Here is a 25,468-nt window from a genome sequence, read left to right as displayed (position 1 = left end):
TGGTGTGGCTGCTATCATGAACAGGAAGGGGTTCTTGTTGACAACTAGAATTGTAAGCGCTAGCAATTCCGTTTCTGGTGAGAGATCCAAAAGAATTGAAGGAACAATGCACTCACACAATGTCAGGAGCCAGTGACCCAGTGAGAGACGGCAAAGAAGATGTGGGCTATCCATAAGATAGACTATTACACATCTTTTTAAAGGAAAGACTACCTGATCAGATAGAGCTATCAGAGTAAATGTAACATGCCCAGCTATTATTGGCTGACTTTGAACAAAAGGGGTCACTACACAGAACAGGCTCTTTAGCAAGTGGTGTCAAAGAGAATTGTCTGTGCACCAGCAGAGCAATTGTGCACTTAGGACACTTACATCACCCCTTACTTAGCATTCTACCCAAAACAGATTAAAATTTAACCCTAAGACCTAAAACTGTAAATCCACTTAAAAAAAAACAAACAAGACCACTACAAGATATGAACTGGGCAGTGAGACCCCACCTTCATGAGACCCCAGAAAACAGGTGGCAAAAGCAAACCTAGGCACACGGAATCACATCACGCTGAAAGCTTCTGCAGAGTAAAGGAAGTGGTTGGAAGAATGAATGGGCAGCTTGTACTTTGTGGGGGAATATTTGCAAATCCTTTATCAGCCAAGGAGTTCACACTCCAAACATGAGAAATCCACACTCTTCAGAAACAGGAAAACAAGACAGCATTTAAAACTGGTGAAGGTGGTGCTCAGTGGTGAGGAGTGTTTGCTATTCTTGCAGAGGACTGGAGTTCAGGTCCCAGCACCCACACTGGGCAGCTAACAAACACTTGCCATTCCAGTCCCAGGGGATCTGATGCCCTCCTCTGGCCCCCACAGGCAGCTGCACACATATACAGGCAGATGTATACACAGATTTATAAACAGAGATGGCCTGAGTCAATACATCCCAAAGAAAGGCATGCAAAACTTAGAAAGAAATGGAAAAGGTTTGATCAAGGCATGGTCTCTCATGCTTGCCATCAGCCCTTAAGAAGAAGCTAAGGCAGGAGGATTGCCACAAGTTCAAGGAGTCTCAGCTGTATAGTTGGTTCAGACAAGCTTGGTCTATGAAGTGAGACCCTTTGCCCAAAACTAAACCAAAAACAATCATGAAGAAGTTAAATCCCAGGATGGTACCTCACACTGTTAGAATGGCTATTGTCAAACACTGGAAGGTAACGGGTTGAAGGGACAGAGAAGGGAGAGACTTTTGTATGTTGAAGGGAATGTGGTATTGTACAGTCATTTTAGAAAAAAAAAAAAAAAGGAAGAGGGTGATTTGAAGAAAGTCAAGTAGGGCCAACAAGATGGCCTAGGAGGGAAAAGTACTTACTGATAAGCCTGACAGTTCGACTCTATCCTAGACTCACAGGGCAGAGGGAGAGTACTGACTCCTGCAAGATGCCCTGTGACCGCCAAATATACATCATGGTACATATGAGTGTACACACATGTACACACACACACACACACACACACTGAATAAGTAAATAAACAAATACATATCAAAAATATAAAATTTGTCACATGATGTAGCAATCTTGCTTCTGATATAGACATGTAATAGTTTGAAATGTTGAAATAACACAAATATGGAGGGCACTTCCTTGTATAATGCCATGGCCATAAAGAGATAAACAGTAAGTGACCTCACTCTGTCAACAATCTTAAAAATAGGGAGTCTGAATGGTGGCTACCAAAACATGAGGGAGAGGAGGGATCAAGAAATGAATGCTGGCCGAAGAGCGCCGAGTCCTAGCTAATGGGAGAAGTACACTCTAGCTGTCCACTACACAGCAAGGTGGTTGTCGCTAACAGGAAAACACTGAGTATTTTCACGTATCTGAAAGAGTAGCTTTGAATTGTTCTCACCACAAAGAAGTGATGGAAAATGACAGACATTAATTTGCCTGCTTTGCTCACTTTACAATGAAACACGTGTCAAAAGCCTCATCCTGCAATCCTAAATATGTGCAATTATCACTTTCAATAAAAGTAATTGTATGGGAGGGGAGATAGATGGTGGGGGAGGGGATAAGATGGGGGAAGTGAACAGATGAGAATAAAGTTCAACGGAACATAAACATGAACATACAGCCACGTATATGTTACAGTTGCTGTGATGAAACTGTTTCATACACTTGTTTAAAAGACTAGTGTATTTTTAAAAGTAATCATTGCTTTACTGTTTTAAGGGAAATCCTACCACATGCTACAACACTGATGAATCTCGAGGACGCTATGCTAAGACCCAAAAAGACATTCTCTACAATTGCACTAATTCGAAGTATCCACAGTGGTCAGACTGACAGAGAAGAAAATGAAAGGGTAACTGGGGTAACTGGCACAGAACACAAGCTGCAGAGTTCGTGTTCAATGGTATGACAGGCACGAATGTACCCCAGTGAAGATAGTCTTAGCCCTGTTCAACTACACACTTTAAATGACCCATCACTGAGCTGGGGAAATGGTTCAGTAAACTGCTTGCCACACAAATAGGTGGATCCAGGTTCCATCCCATAACCTGTGTAAACAACTGGACAGAGCCACACATGGCTACAGTCCCAGCACTGGACATGCAGAGACTGGAGAACCCCTAGAGCTGTGGCCAGTCAACTCAGCTGGGTTGGTTAGCTCCAGGTTCAGTGAGAGAGCTTATTTCATAGATGTAGAGAGCAATGGAGGAAGGTCTCTAACCTCCACATGCAGGCATACACAAAGACACACACACTCAACTTTAGTCTCTAGTGGAATTCACACCCCACCCTACACCCCGCAACTGTAACTGATTGGATGTGGCTGACACTGTGCACATCATCTGAAGGGCAACCATTCTTACAGGAGGGGCAGCCATTCTTACTGGAGCTACTGAGATACAAGTTTGATCTCAAATGATCCCAACAGCTCTGCAGCTAGGTTTTTTGAAAATGAATGCGTATGTTTATTTATCAATAGGCACCTATGCCTACTGTGTGCAAACCTTTTCTCAGGTCCTGTAAATTATGTAAAGACTGCAAAATGCTTCTCCTTGTGCCTTTCAGTCCAGTGAAAGAGGTAGTTGGCACTTGGAAAGACAGTACTACATATGAATCCCGACTGTGTAAATCCTGACTGTCTGTGAGTTTCATTCATGACATTCTCAGTCGCTGAGAGCCTTGGTGGCCACATCGGAGTATCTCTTTCCCCAGCGTCTGGGCTATTAAAGAACAATGTCAACTAAAGAGTGTGGCCTGATTGTGTGACTATTCATTCATTTAACGACAGAAAAAGACAAAGAACTAAGGGAAGACCTTGTTCCACATACAGTAAGAAGCAGTGCATAGAGGCTGGGCTCTGAATGGCCATGATCCAGCCTCTCAGAGCACACACTGCTCTTGCAGAGGATCCAAGTTCGGTTCCCACCACCCATGTCAGGCAGCTCACAACTACTCTTAACTCCAGCTCCAGAAGATCCGATGCCCTCTTCTGTTCCCCACAGACACTGCACTCGTGAATACGTAACCCCATACAGACATATATGCATACTTTAAAAAACAAAACAGATCTTTTTTTTAAAGAAGAAAAAAAGTAGCCAGGATGAGGAGAGAGCTCAGTCAAGAAAGTGCTTACTTTAAAGGCACAAGGACTTGAATTCAGTCCCCAGAGCCCACGTGAAAGCACATGCTTGGAATCCCAGCACTGGAGAGGTAGAGATAGGAAGATCACTGGGGCTCTGTGCTCAGGCAACACAGCCTGAGTACACACGAACACACTGATGCAGTCACGCCCACATACATACATGTATACATACAAAAGAGCGTGAGTACACACACACACACACACACACACACACACACACACACACACAGATGCAGTGTCCCGTGTTCTTCCTGGGTTGTACATCCCTGCCTGTGCCAAGGTAGTGAACTTAAAGATGAATCCCTAGCATTTGCAATCCTTACCCCAAGCGAGATCTTGCAGCAGTAGAATGAGCTCTAAGCCAGCTTGGTTTCCCTGGCAAATACCTCCTTCTAAGGCTAGAGACTCTAAGAAACTAGAATGAAGCTCTGAAACCACACACACACACACATACACACACAAAACATCACACACCACACTCACAAAGTCACTCCCAGAAGCAGGACCAAAGCAGCCCGGGTCTTTTTGGGAACTAAAGCTCCATTTGCATCTAAATGAAATGGGCTATGGTTGAGCCTGTTTGACTGTAAATGAAATCAGTTACCCAGTCAGATTTCTACATCTGCCTTCGCCAGCTTCTGCCAGAGCTGCCTCAGAGCTTTGTCTGCAGCACAAAATAATCCAGACCTCAGAAGCATCTAATTTGGAAATTATGGGCTGTCTGAGGCTGCTCTCCAGGCCACTAGCTTAATGGTGATCCAGGTCCCTTTGCAGGCAGCAGTTCTAACCAGTCATAGGCTCTGTCACCTCTGTCTACTCATTAGAGACAAGGCCAGGAAGCTGAACCTCTGGCTCCAAGGGCTGCCCCACAGCGAGTGAGATCTGGAAGGTCAGGCCCCATCATCACTGGGGACTGTTACCAAAGACTTGAGCTCAGCAAGGCAGTGCGAAGAGAGGCTAGACATTACGATGATAATAATAATAACGATTAGCTTAGCTCCCCGAAGACTCCCAGCTAGCTGGTGACACAGACAAGACTTGTAATTAGAAAAACAACTACCTGAAGCCACAGATCAGCTGAGTAAGTGGGTCTAATCTGGGCATTTAGCAGGTTCCACACACAAACACACACACACATCCCTGTTGCAATGAGTCGTCATTTTATAAATGCAGTCATTTCTTCTTTGTCTCCATTCTCCTTGGATTTTATGTTCTCTGACCTATGTAGGTGAGGTGGGATGCCAGGTCTGGACCAACAGAGAGATGTCATCAGGGAAGTGCAGATGAGAGAGAAGTTGTGTCCACCTGCTTCTGTAGGGGGAATGTCAAACTGCTTCAACAACCCTTGAGAGTTTCTGATGGACAGGTCATAGGGTTCAGTCATGCCCTGCTAAGCATCAACCATGTCCTGCTTCCTCCCAAAGCATCAACCAAAATTAAAGCCTTCATTCATTTGGAAGGACATGATACAGCTCATGATATTGGGGAGAAATTGTTGCTGTTAAAAAAGTAAGTGCGGTTATTGTGTTTGGTATGTTTGAGCCCATGAATTCACATTAGGACGGCCCACTCTCCTTATACATGTTACTGTGAGCTGGACTTACATATTTTTATGTTCTGTGTTTTAAACTTGTTCCTTCTTTCATCTCCAAATGGTCCTAAGGGGCCTTCCCTAACCTGTGCTGGAAAGCTAATGGGGCAAAGGGAAGAAAGAGGTGACTCATATATACTTTGTACTATAGATAGCAATGAGTATGGAAAATAGTGGGGTGGCGTGTGATAGAATTTAATGTGACTCAGGTGAGAGGATCAAGTCCAGGGTCCACACCAGCTTTGGTTCTCACCACCAGTATAGTCTAGACTGTGGTTGCATACGGTCTCAGACTCCCAATGTCCCCCCCTAAAGAACGAAAATAATAATTCTAATTCTTAATAATGACTACTGCAACAGTTAAAAATAGTGTGGGTGGGAGAAGTGTCATTCTTTCTCAATCTCTCCCTCCCCCTTCCCTTTTCCCCCCTTCGTTCCTCTCCCTCCCCTACCTCCCTTCCCCTTCCTCCCTCTCCCTCCCCCTTCCTCCCTTCTCCATTCTTCCCCCTCCCTTCCCAACTCCCCCTCCCTATTCATCCCTTCCTCTCTCCCCTTCCCTTCTCTTTCCCTCCCTCCCTCCTCTCTCCCCCATCCTATCTCTCCCTCCTTCCCCCTCCTCATCCGTGTGTGTGTGTGTGTGTGTGTGTGTGTGTGTGTGTGTGTGTAAAATCTATTGTCATTCCTCAGTTGAGATCCACCTTGTTTTTTGACCCAGTCTCTCACTAGAACCTGGAACTCATGAAACCCAATGAGAGACAGAATGCCTGCCTCAATCTCCCTGATACTCTAGATGCGTACTTTTCTCTTCTCTTCTTTTTTTTCAGAAAAGTTCTCACTATGCAACCTCAGAAAGGCTGCATGCAATTCACTGTGTAAACCAGGCTGGCCTTGAACTAACAGAGAGATTCAGCTGCCTCTGCCGGGTGCTAAGATTAGAGGGATGCCTCTATATATGCCTGACATATGTTTTAAGTTATAGATAACCACCCAGAGTAATGGGAATAGAATATCTCTGGGGGTAAGAAGTATCTGGCCTTCAAGCTGGCAGTTAGTACTGTCCACACATGAGCAAGGTTTGGGACCTTCTAATGCAGCTCTGGGTGGAAGAACATGGCACACAAGCAACCATTAGGCACGGAATTCTGTCGGCACTGGAAAGGACCTAACCAAGTCCCTTATGTCTAGAAGTAGACATAAGGAAGCAGGGAAAGGAAGGTTTAATGCACACAGCTTGCCAATTAGGGTGGAGACTTGAAACTAGAACCAGGAGACTCCAGAGACAGCACAAGCTGGGCACACACAGGCAGAGCCTGCAGAAGAGCAGCTAAGAGCTTTGGGTCTGGAAGATAAGCAACGGGCCCCACCTCTGCTTGTCATTTCTCCATTTTTTTTGGTTTGTTTGTTTCCATTCTGCTAGATTTTCCAGAGACTCTGTCTGGAGGGCAGAAACGTGGAGACTGCCATTAGAGACATTATCAAACTGACTATCCAGACAAGCGGCTATTTCTGCCATCCAATTCACCTTGGTCACACTGTTCCTGGGACCAAGGCAGCCAGTGGCTATTCCTGGGTTGAATTAAAGAAGGACAAGGCAAAAGGCAGCTGGGTATCGGCACTCATCTTTCTACTTCCTGTTCTGCAGAGATGTGCGGCAGTGAGGAGGCTCAGCACGTGGATTTCCACCGCTCTTTCCCCACCATGATAGACTGTGTGTCACTCTAACAAGAAACCAAAATAAACCCTATTTCCCTCTAGTTTCTTCACAGCAGCTATTTGATACCAGCAACAAGAAAACTAAGTGACACCAGGGGCTTTCTGGCACCACACAGAACCTGGGTTGTACCCCTTGAACCGAATGCAATTCCCATTTATGGAAGATGATCTGCAGACACACAAACACCTGCCCTCTAAGAGCCTCCTGTATACAGAAATTCCCTTTGCTACCGAAGAGTAACCCTAGTTGTGTTTTTCTGGGTGGACAAATACTCAGGGTCCTTGCCGCTCCTCACTGCCTCGTGGTCCATTGTAGATGCACTATGCAGAAACAGCACATGGGCATTGCTGGCCACCTGCCCTCCTGCCTCTGCCCTTTTCTCCTCTCCCCTCCACCAGAACCATAAGCTTAGTGGCTATGACATTACCATGGAGACCGGGCATGGAGAGATGTAAGAGGGCAGGTAGCTAGCTGCTCAGGGATATAGACGAGATGGGAGCCAGAGAAGCTAGATGCCATGGGGAATGCGGACTTTGGGATGCAAGCCACGTCCTAGTTGGAGCCTTTGAGAATTCAAGCCCTGAACACTGGGTTGAAGTAAGGTCCACCATACATCCACATGATCCACCCTACATCCACATGGCCCACCCAATTTCCATGTGGTCCACCCTGCATCCACATGGCCCACACTACATCCACGCATCCTCTCTTCTACCTTCTCTCACTTGTCACTATGAGGCCATTCTCTCTGGACTCAAGTGTCAATCAAGTGCTGACAAAACAATTCTCTCTGGCACCAGTACTACCCACTATGTTTTTGCACACTGGCCAGTGATGTACAGTTAATGCGACTCTCTCTGGTCCTATCATCTCTCTATGAATCTCTTTCTCTTCTCCTTGGCTGTTTATGTCCCATGCCTTCCCGTTGTCACTCCTGGTGAAGCCGAACTCAATGACAAGAATCCAGAAGCTTCCTTGTTCCTCCCCACCCCCAGCCCTGCCACATGAGCAAGCAGCAATAAAATGACTTGTGGAAGTAAACACAGCCAGAATAGTGCAAAGACACAGGGCCATACTGTTACCTAGAGAAGTCACAGGTGCCCTTGGCAAACTGCAGCCCGAAGAAGAGCTTGGCTTCGTATAATGGACACTAAGATTTATAAGGGCTGAATTTTGGATCTTAGACAATTGCCCTGGCCTACCAGAGCCTCAGTATAGTCATCTTTCAAATGAGTGTATTAGATAAAGCCTAGTAAAACATTAAATAAATTTTTGTAGAATAAATACTAAAGGAACAGCCCCAAATCTCTGAGTTCTTTGAAACTATAAGGATCCCAACATTTGCACCCAGCCCTTAGGATCATTAAATGCCCTGGACCTCAGGGTCCCATGGGCCCCTCCTTTCTGAACCCTTTAAGTGATTGTCTACCCATATTGCTCCAAACTCTCCCACCTTGTTTCTCCACACTAGCCACCATGCCAGCAGGTCAGTGAATCCCTTTAAGCCTCAGATCCCAGTTGTAGTAATTGCTTTCTCTCTTGTCCCTATTTGCCTTCCAACTTGGGAGGTGAGACTTCAGTTAGGCACATGGGCAGCTGTTCCCAAACAGGTGACTTGGAGAGATGTGGTCTTACCCTGGAGGATGCAAAAGATACCTATGAGAACCAAGAACAAGGAAAGCAGGAAGCGATCTGTACTAGGTTGAAAGTATCACTCCAAAATCTATGCCACCCTCAGATCCTCAGAATGGGACCTCATTTGGAGACAGAGCCTTGGTAGATTCACTTAGCAAAGATGGAATCATGTTGACTTGGATTGGGACCTAAATCAATGTCTAGTATCCCCATAGGAAGAGGCAAAACAAAGACACAAGAAAAACTATGAAGATGGGGTCAGACACTGGAGTGATGTTAGTTCTGCAAGCCAAGAAATGTTAGCAACCACAAGAAGCTGGAAAGCTCACAGGAAGCACCTCCCCCAGGAGACTTCAGAGGATAAGCAGCCCTGCTAATATCTTGACAGTGTATTTTTACCGCACCAGAATTGGGAGAGAATTGTCTCTTATCTAAACTTCCCAGTTTGGGGTACTTTATTATGATAGCTATATGAAACTCATAGATCCCTCAAGTTGATCCAGCCCTACATTTGACCACATGACTGTGAACTTGGCAGGAGTATTCCCAGATCCCCTTCTCCTCTGGATATTTTTTGATACCTTAGTCCTTTACCTCCCCAGTTACATGTACAACCTTCCTTCCCCATGTGTTCTTCAATCTTTAGTGGTGTTGGGAATGGAACCCAGGACTTCATGTATACTAGTCAAGCACCAGGCTACCCATCCCTCACCTCCAGAGCCCCCTGTCTTTGAAAATTTTCATTTGTTCATGCATGTAAACATCTAATGATGCCTTACATATGTCTGAGTGTGTGTAGAACATGGAACCTGTCCTCTCCTTATTGCCCAGTCCATAAGATCTGCCTAGTGACATGAGCCATCACCATACTTGATGCAACACAGCATCTAATTAGTTGTGGAATATTTTTTGTTTGTGTTTTGAGACAAGATCTCATATAACCCAGGCTGTCCTTGAGATTGATATGTAGCTGAAGATGACTTTGAACCCCCTATCATCCTCTCTCTACCTCCTATGAATTGGGATTACAGACATGCACTACTACATTTGATGATAGGGATCAAACTCAGGTCCTCATGCATGCTAATCAGAGACTCCAGCAATCAAGCTACATTCCAATCCTGCCAATGAGCTTCTTGTGTCACTTGCTATACAGAACACCAACCTGTCCATTGTGTGCTTTTTTTTTTTTTTTTCTGAGATAACGGAAACACTGGTGGCTTTGCAGTCCTGACGTGATGCCACAAACCGGCCCAAATTTCTAAGTGCTAGCCTGGTTCTGCCTAATGTTTCACATACCTAGATTTCTCAGAAGATAGATGATGCAGCTAAATAGATGACAAATCTGGAAAATAGAAAGACAAAAAAGTTGTTGTCTTTTGCTACAAGGTTCATGGTGGTGCTGGTGTGGTAAAATGACCTAGGTGGAAGGCATGCCCAGAGTCAGGGTCAGGATATGGTCATCTGCAAAGCAGTTATGAGACTCCAGTCCCATTGCTTTCTTCTGTGAGAAGGATGTTTTCATCTACACACAAAGAGTGGCCTACATCCTCAAGGCTATTTACACCCTTGGCATATTGAGATCTTTCCATACTGAACCATTTGCTGGAGGAATTCCCAGCAGGCCTTAGGTGTGTGAAGAATTTTGGAAGCAACTGTAGAGCTTAAGTGGTCTCCTAAGACCATTGCTCTCTTAGGATTGAACATGTGCTGTGGGGAAAGACCACTATCCCAGTATGGTCACTTGCATTAGGATGAATGCCTCATCTTGAGTGATAAGAATCCCATTACCACCTTCAAGGAATTTAACCATCAAGTGATGTGAACAGGCCAGCCAGTAGACAATTTACAGTGCAGTAGCTCTCAGTCCTAACTGCATGCTGAGGAACATGTAGGAAGAGACCCCAGGCCAGGCTGGCCAGACAATGTAGAAAGGAAACACTGAGAAGGCTTCCTAGAAGAGTTGATGCTTGGGTTTAGTTAAAAAGACTGAGCAGGGATCGGCCTTCAAAGTCAATGAAGCAGGGATAGGCCTTCAAGGTCAATGGAGCAAGCAAGGTCAATGGAGATATATCATGTTGATTTACTAGTTTTGATATACTGGGTGCAGAGATGCAATGGACACAACTGATCCAGTCTCTTTCCCACTCTTCTAGCCTCTATTTCTCCCACCTCTCATCCCTGTCTTTCTACCAACTCATCACCTCTCTCCTCTTTCTCTTGTACTCTGCAAATGGGAGAGGAATGAGGTCTAGTGAATCCACAAGCTAGTGAGGATGAAGGAAAAGATGTTATGAAATGACCCAGGGCAGAGGTATGGACCATGTCTCAGAGCAAGCCAACCTCTTTCAGCTTTATCCAAGGGCATCACTTCCTCTGTACCCATTCCAATCCCTGTGCCGCCTCACAGTTTTGTAAAGACCCTGGTCCTCAAAGGTCCATGCCACCCAACATGGCATGTCCACCCCCTCTGTGTCACAGCTGTCCATGGATACCTGGTCTGATCCCCTGCTTCCCAGAAGCTGTTGACACACAGCCTACTGGTTTTCACCTAACTCCAAGTCCTTCCATTGATCTGGGTGTAATTATCTTGAAATGGCTTGATGCATTAGCTCTGTGACCTTCAGACCTTCCAATTCGGACAGTGTTTCCCATGACTGCACCCTTGGGCCCTGGATCATCTGTTCTGTGTCCCTACACTGTGCCCACAACTGCTTCTGCATCCCAGGGCCTTCACTCAAAAAGTCTAGCTTGTTCCAGTTCCCTGTCCCCACCGGTACCGTCAACTATCAACCACGAGACCTGTTGATTCTGCTTGCTCCTGTATCCAAAGCCACTTTCACTGATTCAGATTTCCAGCCCAGAACTGAAACACTTTTATCAACATCCTTAACACATTTTGCCTTGCTATCCCATAACTATCCTTGGCTTCTCTCTTGCCTTCATCCTCTGCAGCCCACCAGTCACCAGGCTCTAGCATCTTCCTAGTTCCACTGTCCACTTCATCCAGGTCACCTACATCGCTGTCCTATGATTGCAAATCCTTTACTGTGCTTCTGCCAGTACATCCCCTCTAATTACTTCTCCCACACAGGAGCCTCTGCGTTTTTAAATGCAATTCAAATCAATTGAGTTATTCTCCTGCTCAAAGTCCAATCCTTCAAAATTATTTTTCATTTCCTTTGGGTAGAAACCTATCTCCATCCTAAATCCTGGAGTTTTACAGTGTGGTCTCTGGTGATGCCTCTGGCCGTACTTTGTACTGTCTCCAATTCAAACTCAACTCTTTATCCACTGTGTTTATAAAATAATCCATGGCCTGTCCTGAGGCTAACTGCAGAGAGAATGGAAAAAAGGCCTGTGGCAGAAGAGAGTGCTGTTCCCATGTTGGGCTCCCTTGCTGGGTGTAGTGGCTATTCCTGGTTGTCAACTTGACTATATTTGGAATGAACTACAATCCAGAGTTGGAAGGCTCACCAGTGACCCTAATCTGGAGGCTGGGAGATAGAAGTTTCTGATCTGGATCTTGGTATGGAGAGCTTGAGGCATAGTGGCTATGGATTCCAGAAGATTAAGACAGGGAGATCTCCGAGTTCAAAGTCATCTGGGATTAAAGGTGTGGTGGAACACACCTTTAATCTGGGCTACAACTTCTGCTGGAGACCATATAAGGACATTGGAAGAAGGGAGTCTTGCTCTCGCTCCTTCGCCTGCTTGCCGTGTGGAACTGAGTAACTTCTAGATCCTTGGACTTCCATTCACAGCTACTACTGAACCATTGTTGGGAACTGGACTGCAGACTGTAAGTCATCAATAAATTCCTTTACTATATAGAGACTATCCATAAGTTCTGTGACTCTAGAGAACCCTGACTAATACACTGGGTAACACTGTGTTCTTCTAGAAAGGAGTCAAATCCTACTTGTCTCCGGGCCTTGTCTGCAATGATGACTTTCTTTTCTCCAGAAGAGAAGATAAAATGCAGCGTATACATTAGGAAGGGTCCTGTGGACATTCCCATTTATCCTAGTAAGTATAAGAATAATACAAGTAAATGCTTTGAAAACATTATTGTATATATGTATGTGTGTGCATGTGCATGTGTGTGCCTGGATGAGTTCATGTGCACCCTGTGAGTGCCACAGCTTTGCAGAGAGGCCAGAGATGATGTCTGATCCCTGGAAGGGGAGATGCAGGTGGTAATGAACTGCCCGATGTGAGTGCTGTGAGTCAAACCTGGTTTTCTCTGTAACAGCAGCAAGCATGAAGTCATCTCTGTGGGCCTCAGTAAATGCCATTTCAGAGATTGCTATATGCCGTGTGCCAAGCCAAGCACTTGAAATGCATGATCCATTGACAGCGCATAGAACCCCATCAAGGAAGTGTCATCATCATTTTATGAGAAAACCATTTTATGAGGAAAATGGGAAATTCTGCATTTCAAAAAGGTACTAGTAACTTGAGCAACATCACACCAGTCATTAGTGACCAATAAAATAAAATAAAATAAAATAAAATAAAATAAAATAAATAACAAAAAACCTCTCTATCACTCTGGCTTCCAAATTCATATTCCGACTTGCTTTAAGTACTGATAAATAGATAGATGGCCTGTCCTGCTTTACATGTGTGTGTGTGAGTGTGTGTGTGTGTGTGTGTGTGTGTGTGTGTGTGTGTGTGTAGAAGTCAGTGGTTGACATCAGATGTCTTTTTCTATTAATCCTCCAGTTTTGAGTTGATCTCTAGCTGAGTCTGAGGCATGCTGACTCAACAGGACTGGCTGGACAGCTAGCTCTGGGGCTTTCTGTCTCTGTGTGTCTGTTTGCCGTGTGGAACAGCTCTGGGATTGTGCATACATGTACCTCACTATACCTGGCTTTTTACACGAATGCTGGAAAGCCTAACTGAGATTCTTACACTTGAATGGCAAGCAGCTTGCTGTCTGAGCCATCTCCCCAGCCCAATACACCACTTAAAAAACATAGGTACAAGATCTTATGACTTTCGAAGAGTCTCAGGTTAAATGTACCCTTGCAAACTGAGAACTGACCTTCCTCGACAGCAAAAGTTCCAGTTTCAAACATAGGGTCCCCAGAGAGCACTGCAAAAATCCCAAGTACAGCTCCACCCTGAGTGTCCTTCACTAATACATCTATCTGTCCGTGTCTCCAAAAATCCCAAGTACAGCTCCACCCTGAGTGTCCTTCACTAATACATCTATCTGTCCATGTCTCCTTGCTCCTCAGTACCTTCATCTTGGCATGATTGTCTGGCTGACGCAGGCATTAACAACCTGGGATCTCTCCTTCCCACAGGCTATGGCAACTATGAAAAATTTCCAGCCAAACAACATAGGCACAGCAGCTAGCTAGTACTGGTGAATAATGAAGGGGAAGCGTGAAGCATCCTGCTAACGCACTAACATGGAGAACACTACACACACGGCCAGACTTTTGTTGAGCTTCAAGTGGGTAGAGAGAGGGTGAGGCTGTCAGGAAGTGTGACACGTTGCTCACTGACCCATCCCTCACCCATCCCACAATTTAAGTGACTACCAAGTGCTTAGTGTCACTTTCAGCTATATGTTTCCATGGAAGTAAGAGACAGATTCTCCACTTCCAAACCCTCATAGTCTAGTGGGGAAAATTAAGAAATTCACAATCAAAATATTAGCATTATGATGGCAGTCTAAGGATCTGAGAGACAGCTCAGTGGGTAAAGTGCTTCCTATGCAAGCATAAGACCTGAGTTCAGATTTTTGAGCACCCATAGAATAGCCAGACATGACAGTTCATATCTGTAACTTCAGTGTTGGAGTGGGTGGGTAAGACAAGTGGAATCCCACCCCACATCCCACCTACCAACTCCACCCACCCACCACCCACCAGGGGCTTGCTGACCAGCCAATATACCGGGAACTGTGAGTTCTATGTTCATTGTGATACTTCATCTTAAAAAAAATAAGTTGAAGAGAAAGAGGAAGACAGATGTTGACCTCTGACCTCCACATGCACACACAGCAGTGTGAGCACTAACACACACATATGCACCCTCATGCATACACTACACACACACTCAGACACACACACACACACACATGCACAACTTTGGAAAGGCAAGATGCCAATACAAGACAGGCCTATGAGAAGGGTTAGGGGTGTAGCTATGGGTTAAGCTCTTGCTGAGCATCCTGGGGGTCTAAGTTCAGCCCCAACTCTGAAAACACAAGCGAATGAGACATCATAGGGCACTGACTAGTGTCCCAGTTCTGTGACTCTGAGCAAATGTCACTCCACCTCTCTGAGCTGGTCTGCAACACAGGACGTAACCAGGACCACAGTGGGTTACTGCAAGCAGCCGCCAGGACAGCAAATATGAAAGTGCTTCACAGATGAGAGAGATTATTATTGCTTGATGGGTTCTGAAAATTAAAAGAGGATTCCAAAATGCTGAGTATCACCGCTATTGTTTCACAGGGAATAAGACAATTATTTTAAATGCTTGAAAGTGAGCACAACGCGGATGATTCCACTGTCTTTCCCTCGACGTCTGAACAGCTCACTTCCACATCCTTTAACTCTTTCCCTCAAGTGTCTTTCTCTCCACAGGGTCCATCCTGGACATGTTATTTAATACCAAAAAAGTTATCTCTGGTTCCACACCTCTGCTTTCCCGATCACTGTAGTCCTAATCTGTTCCCTCTGTTCCTGGGTACGTGGTACCTCCTGAAATCCAGTAATTTTCTCTTTATATCATTATCCCCTTCCAATATAGTATAAATCCCAGGAAGGCTGAGATCTTTACTGTGTTCACAGATGGAGTTGAAGCCAAAATGAATACCTGGCATGCAGTAGATGTTCAAGAATAATAGTTTGATGACAGAATAAGAAACAGAATTTACGTTGCATAGCTACCATAGCAGAGGATACCCAGAGAATAGAGATGCAGAAAGACAGACCATAGGAACCAGAAGCAGGTCGGGAAATATGATGGTGGAGGGACTCCGGGCCATGGTGTGCAAAACACAAGCTTCCAATATTCAGAACAACACAAGCAGAGAGGCCACTGAGGAGGCCTAAAAGAGGCCGTATCAGCCACTATTATACAACAGACAGTGAACAGACTCCTCGCAATTTCAGAAGACAAGTTGGCATAATCGTAGAGAATAATTTCTGAGTTTCTGTTATCTATTGTTGCATAAGCAATTGTCCCAGAACTTAGCAACTTAGAACAATAACTATGTTGCCTCATAGAGTCTGTGGGTCATGAATGTAAACTGCTTAGGTAAGAGGTTCTGGCTTCAAGTCTTCCAAAGGTTCCAGTGACAACGATGTGGGCTATCGTCAATTGAAGGCCCTTATCACTTGAAGGCTTATCTGGAGAGCCTTCTAAGACAGTTTACCCAATGGCTGAAACTGCTGTTCTTTGCCATGTAGACCTTTCCAGAGGGCTCCAGACATGGCTTCATGGCATTTCCTATCTCTCTCCAGAAAAGCAGTCCAAGAGAGAACCGGGTTGAAGCTTTCTAGATTTATCTTTAGAAAGCACATTCTGTCCTTTAGACCTTGTCCTATCAGCACACCTGTGTTCCCTGTTCAGTGTAGGAACAGATCATACAAGGACATGGATGCTGGGAGGTTGGGGGGGGGTGTCTAAAGGCCACCTTGGAGGTTGGCTATGCTGGATTGTCACTAAGGACGCTGCAGGGATAATTGGAGGGCAGTGTTGGTTTATAGGCATTACCGGTTTCCCCAGCTCCTTAGAGAACACTGACCACAGATGTATTATCTTTTATCAAGTCATAGAAGGCCTTTGGCTGTATGTATTACTAGAGAAAATGCTGTGTATCAGAGCATGGATCCACCGCAGAGATCCCTGCATCCTTGCCTTGGATGCTAGTTTCTGATTGTCAGTACTTCTCGTCCTAGACCTGCTGTAAATGAATGAAAGAGCTGAAGATGCTCAGAATCTAAAACAGGAACAGCCAAGGATGCTAACCTGGGAACAGGATCTGCAACTAACCTTCCAAAAATCTCTTCCCATCACTAAGAAGTAAGCACATGTTGTGTGCCTGTAGTTATATCACATACAAGAGTCTTTCCTAAGCAAAGACTCATAGAAAGGCCCACAAAGATAAGTCACTTTCTGGGTTGGAAAGCATCAGCACCAGAAGCTATTAAATTCCACTCCTTTCTCAGGCAGGGCTGCTCAATACATGAATGGCATTTGCTTCTGCTACTAACATCCCCGGAGGATGGAAAGTCTATGGGTTGTTTTGTTTTGTTTTAGAGGAAGGGGCATTGTTTCATTTTGTTTTACTCTGATGTGTGTGTGTGTGTGTGTGTGTGTGTGTGTGTGTGTGTGTGTGTTTGTGCTGGTGTGCATGCCCATGCGTGTGGGTGCAGAGGTCAGGGGTCTTGCTTTATCGTGCTCTGCCTTATTCCTTAGAGATGGAGTTTCTTACTGAACATAGGTTGGTGTCCAGTCAACCTGAGCCATCCTCCTGTCTCTGCCCTCTCCTATAATGATGGCATTTAAAAAGCAATTGACCATGCCTAGCTTTTTACATGAGAGCCAGAATTCAAACTCCGATCCTCCTGCTTGAACAGCAAACACTCACCCACTGAGCATCTCCTGAGCCCTTAACTCTTATCTTAAAATGGCCTTTCTCGGGGTGCACATCACACCACAGGTCTCTACCAATTAGGAAGGATCAACCACAAGGTAGCAGGTGAAGGACTTGGAATGTTATGGGGGTAAATGAGGCCATGGAAAGCCATCACCAGGAAGACGGATGCCTCCTCCTGGTTTGTGTGGGGTGATGAGAGCTCAGCTGTGCCTAATTCAAAGGGGTGGTAAAGCTATTCAAATCCCTCTCCCTTGGAATGAGTAAGAGTTTCTGACAGGTGCCCGCCAAATAATTTTGGTAAGGATAAATGTAGAATATAAGAAAGAAGCATAAGCTTGAATTCTGTGGCAGTTTAGAAACGTCATTTCAGAGATGTAAAATCAGCTTCTGAATCAGGAGGAAGGTAGTTAGCAGTCGTGGCCCCTATCGTGATCACCCAGCAGCAGGAATGGCCCCTACCCTATCTCAATCACCCAGCGATTACTAAACAGGGGTCTTTCCAGTGCCTCGAGTCTGTTATCTTCAGTCATAATCACTGGTATTAGCACTGACATTATCACCACTCATACAAAACCCCAAGGTGGTAGAGATTAATCAGTTTGCCTCTCTGATCACATGGCAAGAAAGTGTCAGTGTTAGAACCAGACTCCAAGCCTATGAGGTCACAGGCTTACCTGTTATCCTAGGTTGTTTTAAGGGGTTAAATAGGGAGCAGACTGTTGGTCCACATTATCCATAAAATATATGGCCAGAAACCTTCTAGCTTCTTTCAAGGTAAATATCATATTTCTATCCATTTAATGGAGCCTCTTGTACTGTTGAATCCTGAGGGAGTTCAAATATATTAGGAGTCATCTTGCCTCCCTTCTTTTGTACCTGAAGAAACTCACGTGTAGGTTAAATGTTCCAATCAATGATACTCAGGCCTCTCCTGTCTCTTCCCACCAGGAAAAAAAAAAATATATATATATATATATACCAGTTGGTTAGTTCTTAAAGGCAGCTCTCAGGAAATTCCTCTACTGATTGCTTCTCAGGTCTGTCCACCCTCTGCTGTCTATGTAGTCAAGCAGCTGAGTCTTGAATACAAGTGACCTTTCAATCCAGGTGTTTATTATAAGAAAATAACAAACAGACCTTAATGTCAACAGGAGTTTGCTTTTCATTCCTTAAATAGATTGAGTCATTCAGATGTGGGAAAGAAGGCTCACCACCAAGCCCCAGCACTGTCCCCACCTTGTCTCTTGGTCCTCCTTCCATGCTGAAAGACGACGTGAGTGACTGCTCTGACCTCCATTCTACCCCTGCCTCCCTAACCTAGGATTTCATTGCTCACTGCAGCCAAAGGAGCTCAGATCCAGGGTGAAGCAAAACTTCTCAAGTAGTCCTCAAATTTAAAAATGCCACAGAGTAAGTTCATACACCTTCTACTTTCCTGGTATCATCTGCAGAATTTACAAGCACTTTCCTTATTAAAGAAGACTTGTCCAGATTGAAGAGATGGCCCAGTAGTTAAGGGCACTTGCTCTGCAAGCACAAAAACCTGAGTTCATATCTTCAGTGCTCATATAAAACCCAGCCATATCCATGCATACTTATAATCCTAGCAGTGAGGGTAAAGGAACCAGCCAGTCTAACGGAAAAGGGCAAACCCTAGTTTCAGTGAGAGGCACTGTTTTGAGGGAATTTGGCAGAAAGCGATAAGACAGGACACCCACATCCTCCCCCAACCTCGGCACATGTGTGCAAGAGCACATGAACGAACACCCATTTCTCTTTCTTTCCCTCCTGCCACACAGGAAAGAAATAAAAGAAGACTCTCCCATCCCCAGGCTTCTCCCTTTCTCATTATTTATGCCTCTTACATAAGTCAGCCAGGCCTAGCATTTAGCCATCACACAGTCTGGCTTTGAATCTCCACCCTGCACCTTAACTGTGTGACCTTGCCTGAGCCACTTACTTCTCTAAGGCTATTCATCTCTCTCGGGGATAAGAGGAACACCCACTTCCAGAGTTGTTACAGGACGGTGAGTTGAAGTGGACAAGTCATGTCAAGCAATGACCACAGTGTCCTACCCACAGCAAGTGAGTGCTAAATGTCGGCTGCTATAATGATGAGGCTAGCAATGAGGAGGAAGGGGGCTGGGGAGCAGGCCCAGTTGTCATAAGCAGCCATGCTAAGGGAACTTGTGAGCCAAGCTCTTTCTCAGACCAAGGGTTCCCAGGGAACTACTCGTGATGTTGCTGCCTGGGGTAACAGGAAGGAACTGAGGCAATTATACAGTATGCAACAGAAATAATTTCATTTCTAATGCCTTTCCCCTGCTGGGCCACTTAGACCCAAACAATAACAACAAGGCGGAGGCGGGAACAGGGGGGCAGGCACGTTCTAAAGGAGCTCAGTGATGAATAGATGGGGCCCCAGGACTCATTTTTTCTCCCAGACATCTACAGCGGAGGGTCCCTGGAGCCACGGCTGCAGTTCTGTGCTGATAGGCAGTGCTTTGAACCACTGGAGGCTAAAGTCTCTCTCTCTCTCTCTCTCTCTCTCTCTCTCTCTCTCTCTCTCTCTCTCTCTCTCTCTCTCTCTGGGACCAAGCTGACATCATTCAAGAGCTCTGGGGAAGTCAGGGGTCCTCCCTGCTCTTCTTACCTGAGCAGACAGCAAACTTCCCTCTTGGCCCCCTGGGAAAAGAGGAAGTCTTTGCAGGTGACCTAAGATTAGGACAAAACCACCCATGTTGCATGAAACTAATGCATGCATTCAGTGTACTCTTAACATCAGCCTATTCTGCCAGCCCATGTAAGCAATCCTCCTCTGTTCTTACCTTTACACACACACACACACACACACACACACACACACACACACTGTCCTATAGTCTCTGAAACATTCCAATCAAGCTCCAGGTCTCTGGGTTTGAAGCATTGCAACAATATAGCCTCTTCTATCCAAGGGAGTCCCCAGGCCCCAGTGACTCATCTCTGACTCCTCCCTGTACACTTGAGCCAACAGGAGCCCTGGCTCCTCTGAAGAATATCTCTGTGTCTCCTAGGGAAAGAATGGAGCACTCTCTCCCAGGGGCTGCTTGTCTGCCAAGGATGTCGATTTTAACCCATTGAGTTTACCCCAAGGGACAAAAATGAGGCAATGTGTGTTGTCCAAAGGACAAGTATCTCACCTTTCTCTGGACTTATCTGCAAACCGAGAGTCTGGATCTTGGTTTTTTTCTCTCCTTTATCATCACAGGCTAACACTATAATCAAGCTATTTATCAAGCCTATGCATGTAGATAATATGATAATATGACTTTATTATATTTTTTAAATAAGGAAAAATCTTCAATTACATAGATGATGGGGAAAAATGAGAGACAGAGAGTATTACCACTAGACTCCGGCACCCTTAGAGGTACTGAAAAGTACAGTGATAACATCAGTCTACCACCCAGACTTGGCAAATAAACAGCCTTCACATCGCCAGTCTCTCAGTAAATTATCATGGAAATCTGGAGGTGGGAGTGCACAGGCCCAAAGACAAGCCATGGCATCCTTCCAGGGCCATAAGATGCCTTTTTGTGGATAAAAAGAAGGGAACGTGATGCTGGAGTTCAGCTAAGTGACTAAAAACAGGCGCACAGGAGAGTTTCTGGTGAGAAATGCATGTAAGCAAAACACTTTCTAGCATCTGTGGGTTTCACACATTTCCTATGTGACCAGAGTACCTGGTAAGATGGAGCTGCTTTGGTCACTAAGTCAAATTCGAGAGTCCAGGACTTGGTAACTTGACACTACTCTTTTGGGGAATAATAAAAGGAAATTCAGTATTTGGGGACAGTTGCCCTGTTTGGAAACAAGGTCATCCAGGATGACCTCCAAGGAACCCAAAGAATCTTAGGCTCTAAAGTCCTGTTAAGAGTATCTGAGAGGAATATGGATGACTGGGCCATATTCTAAGTTTTCTCCAAGACTTATAATCTTAGGTAACAGTGGAGCAGTTGATACAAAACATGACTCTGAGAGGTTCTACCAAGAAAGTTTTGCAAAATCTCAGCTTGGATTCGACACAACCTGTGAAGGTGCCAAAGCACCTCATGCTCATGTTTTGTAGAGAGCATCAGCTGAAAAATTATGAATCTCTGGAAGAGATAGAGTCAGCTCAAGGATGTCTCATTATACATCATACTCACCCCATGTGCTCATGTATGTATGAATGTTTGCAATACACACACAGAATCACTGTATTACGTTCACAGCCATACTTCTTAATTTCATAGTGCAGTTTTCATTAGCAGGGGAGACGGAGACAGCTATCTCCATGAGAGTCCACACATCTTTCCCCTTACCCTTGTTTCTCAGAGAACAGTGACATGAGACCCATTTGGCCTCGGCAGATTGATCTCAGGAATATTTAAGGCAATGGGTTTTTATGTGACTCTGAGCTCCCCTCTGTCTCCTCTGTCTCTGTATCAGAAGAGAAGCTGAATTTCTCTCATGTTGAGGTTCTTCTAAATTATTCTCGAGGTTAGGTTTGCATGTTATAAACAGAAATAATCTGACTTGGAAGGTAGATGACGGATGGCTGATTCATCCCCACAAACCTTCCAGTTTATGGAACAAAGATTCAAAACAGTAGATTTAAGAAGTCACTGCCAAGAAGGAATGAGTGGCTACCAGCCTTGGGAAGCAGGGTGTGCTACTAGGCTGAACTAATCTTGTCTTGGCATTTCAAGAGCAGTTGTTGGTAGCAGAAAGGACCATCACTCACAAGAGAGGGTGGGAAAGAGGCACACACTAGGCTGGCCTCCAGAGAATGATAGCATTTACACAAGGCTATCTGCATCCATATTGGTGAGTCTTAGGAAGACCAAAACAAAATTTGTATGAGAAAAATCAAAGTCAGGAGAATTGTGGAAGAGGGGAAATTGGGTTGTACTTTTGGACCCAAGAAAGGGACTGAATCAGGTGAATGGTTCTTCCATTCCCATCCCCATAGTTGAAGAATAACTTTAGGAGACCATTTATTCAATAACTTGAATAACTTTAGGAGACCATTTGATAATTAAATGAGAGACTTTAATTTGTATCCATTAAACATGTGCACTGATTCTCTTAGAAATCCTAGTTTTCATGAGAGGTTATTTTCCCTAAAGCATGTGTATGAATGAATCACCCAGTGAAACATAGCGTTATGGGCCTCAACTTTAGATTCGAATTCAGCATTTTATTTGGAAAAGAGGCAGAAATACGAATTTTTAACCAGCTTCTTGGATGATTCAGATGCAGAGGTTTCTTTGCAATCCCTTAGGGAAATACTGCCTAGGACCTCTCCAGCAGATCAGAATCTTCATGTGCCAAGCAAGGAAGGTTGATGGAACTCAGGACATTCTTTTTTTTTTTTTTTTTGGTTTTTCGAGACAGGGTTTCTCTGTATAGCCCTGGCTGTCCTGGAGCTCACTTTGTAGACCAGGCTGGCCTCGAACTCAGAAATCCGCCTGCCTCTGCCTCCCGAGTGCTGGGATTAAAGGCGTGCGCCACCACACCCGGCTTAGGACATTCTTTAGGAGACCAAAACTGAGAAACACTCGATTTTTAGTAGAGCACTTCCTTAGTGGATACAAGACCCTGGAACTGGTCCCCAGCTGCACAAACCAGCAAGAAGACCACAGCTGGGAAGTTCCTCTTATTTCTGGGTCTAACCCTCTCAAATCTCTTCCCTCTTCCACATTTGACTTCAGAGATGTTATCAAAGCCCCAAGAAAACAGATTTTTAGTGCATTTGCAAACATGAAACCACAAAGTCCAAGCCAGGGGGCAGGGAGCCAGTAAAATCAGCCTCCTGATTCTCTTGAAATCAGTTGCACTCATGTAGGCTGCTTTCTGCCCACCCTCATCAAACAACAGCACACAGGAAAGATGAAAAGAATGCTTTCTCAAGTAGCCCTAATGCGGCCGGCCGGGTGGGTCAGGCATAAACACAGTATTTGCATCTGAAGCGGGGTTTGGGGTAACGCTGAACATCTAGTTCCCAAACCTCAAAGGTGTTCAGCCTAGTCAGAATCCATAAATTGTTGAGAGTGCAAAAGGACATAGAGAGGGACTGCACACACTGGATTGCACCTCATCCAACCTCAGGAACCCCAGAAAAGAACCCAGTGAGGTACCCAGTGAGGAAAAAGATGACTCGCTGAAGCAGTTTCCCTGTGGCTGAGAACAAGGGCCTGTCCCCAGGGAGCTGCAATGCTGTTCCTTGTGTCCATGGCAAAGCCTGTTGTGTAGGTGGCAACCGGCTCTCTTACCTCTGCTCCTCAAGAGGGACCTCACAGGCTGCCCGCCACAAAAAAAGGAAAAAGGGAAGTGCTCTGACGCTTAGAGAAGCTTCTTCGCATATGGACTTAGTGGGGCTCTTGATCCATCCCAGAGATGGACAGTCACCTTCTATCACTGTCTCCCGCCCCCACTGTCACCTACACTCCCTGGGGAAAATGGGTCTAAAATACCCGGCTTTCTTTCGGACTGGGTGACAGAGCAGCGGACAGAGAACGGGATTCAGCACCAAGGACAGCAGAAAGCCTAAGGATGGAAGACCGCTCCCGGAAGCAGTTTCACCATCAACCTTGGCTTTAGCCCTTTCAAAAGTCTCTGGTTGCACCAATAACAGAAAGGTCAAAAACAACCCTTCTTCCTTTTGGGTGGTGGGAAACTCTAGTGCGCGCCTGGGGTCCTAGTCTTGAATACTAGGAGGACAATGCCCTACCCTCTGAAGCCACAGCTACACCTGACTGTTACCCAGGATCAGGACTCCCGCCCAGAGAGGAAAGCGCGAAGGACGCTAAGTAAGAAGGACTGGGGATGGCCATCCTTCAGGTTTCCGACGCCTGGAACGCAATCTCCCCGACGGAGACTCAGTGGAAAGGGTACTCCCGGACAGGCGGCGCTAGAGTGGCTGGACAAACTTCTGTTCCCGGCCGGTCATCTCTAGACGCTTCGACCGGTGCAGAGGCCACAGACTCCTTTTGGCTCCAGCCAGCCAGTTCTTACCTTCAAGCCATAGGGCGCCCGGGGCCAGAGAAGGCGCCGGCTGCTCGAGGCTTCCAGCTCCCGCCTCATCCACGCACGGCCGCCCCTCCGGCAGCCGTCCGGGGCCGCCGGTCCCCTCTGCGGGTCCCTCGGCTCCCGGCCCCGCCGCGCCGTTCAGATCCCCAGCGGGCAGCCGCTCGGCCGGCTCGGGCCCGCGGGGAGCAGTGGACGGGCCGCGGCGGGGCAGGGCGAGGCGGGGCGGGAGGGCGGGAGCGCAGCGCGGGGACCAGGCGGGGAGGCGGGCAGGCGGCGCCGCGCGCGAGAGGCGACCAGCTCCGGCACTGAGGCTGGACAGCTCCGTGGAGTCAGAGCGCCGCGCGCGCAGGAGGAGGGGGCGGGGTCACCCTGGCCACGAGGCGCCCGGGAACCCCGCCCCTGGGACAGGCCCCACCCACCCAGGGCCCCAGAGCTCTCTCTGCACTGCGGGGCCTGGGGAAGGAACCCAGGAGAGCTGAGACACAGCATCCGTTTCTGGCTTTGAGTAGAGGATAACCTGTGCTCTGGACTGCTCGCCGGTGTCCCCCCTACACTCATTAAGTAACACCCTGTCCATCAAACCTATTCTGGTCTAGCATTCACAACATTAGCCGGTCGATCCCCTCCTTTGAGGAGTCAGGGCCAAGGGCTAGCTGAAGCACTACCAGTGGTACATCAAGTCTTTAAAGAAGAAATAGTTTCCGGAAAGACATCCAGGGTCCGTGTACAGACGTCTGAAAATCACAGCGGTTAGTTTCGCTGTTGAACTTTCCCAAAGGAAGACCTGGGCAGAGCAGATCTAAGATGGAAATGATAAAGAATGCCCTGGGATTTCCAGCTCACTCTGCCCTCTGCACTGAGGAGCAGGAGAAGGGAGAGGAAGAGAAATGTGATCTTCTTCAGCCCTAGCCAGGGAACCTACTCCCCTTTCCATCCTCTTTCTCTCGGATCCAGCTGGTGTTTTTCTGTCCTTCTGTCCTGCCTCTGCCAGCTTCTATATGAGATTCAGGGGTAACAGAGGAATAAAAACAGGGTCCTGTTCGCGTGGGGCCATTCCAGAGTAGAGACTTCCAAACACTTGTAGCTAAAACAGGTGCTGTGGAGTACCAACAGGGAGACCTCACAGGAGCTGGGCATTGAAGGGCCAATGCAAGTCCCCAAAGAGAAGGCACCACAGAATTCCTCGGACAGC

General features: G+C 46.1%; 1 protein-coding gene across 1 annotated transcript in view; it reads right to left on the bottom strand.

Moving 5' to 3' along the window:
- Window positions 1-24,471, bottom strand: part of Drd2 (dopamine receptor D2) — a 66,788-nt gene extending 42,317 nt beyond the window's left edge. The window contains exon 1 of the mRNA XM_021172004.3: window positions 24,262-24,471. The gene's annotated coding sequence lies outside the window, so the exon portion shown is untranslated. The remainder of the gene's footprint in view (window positions 1-24,261) is intronic.
- Window positions 24,472-25,468: the final 997 nt, after the last annotated feature.

This window comes from Mus caroli, unplaced genomic scaffold (assembly GCF_978045245.1).
Source record: "Mus caroli unplaced genomic scaffold, Mus_caroli_1 scaffold_11, whole genome shotgun sequence".
Classification (NCBI taxonomy): domain Eukaryota; kingdom Metazoa; phylum Chordata; class Mammalia; order Rodentia; family Muridae; genus Mus; species Mus caroli.
The sequence above is the reverse complement of the archived record's forward strand: the minus strand, read 5'-3'. Positions and strand labels throughout refer to the sequence as shown.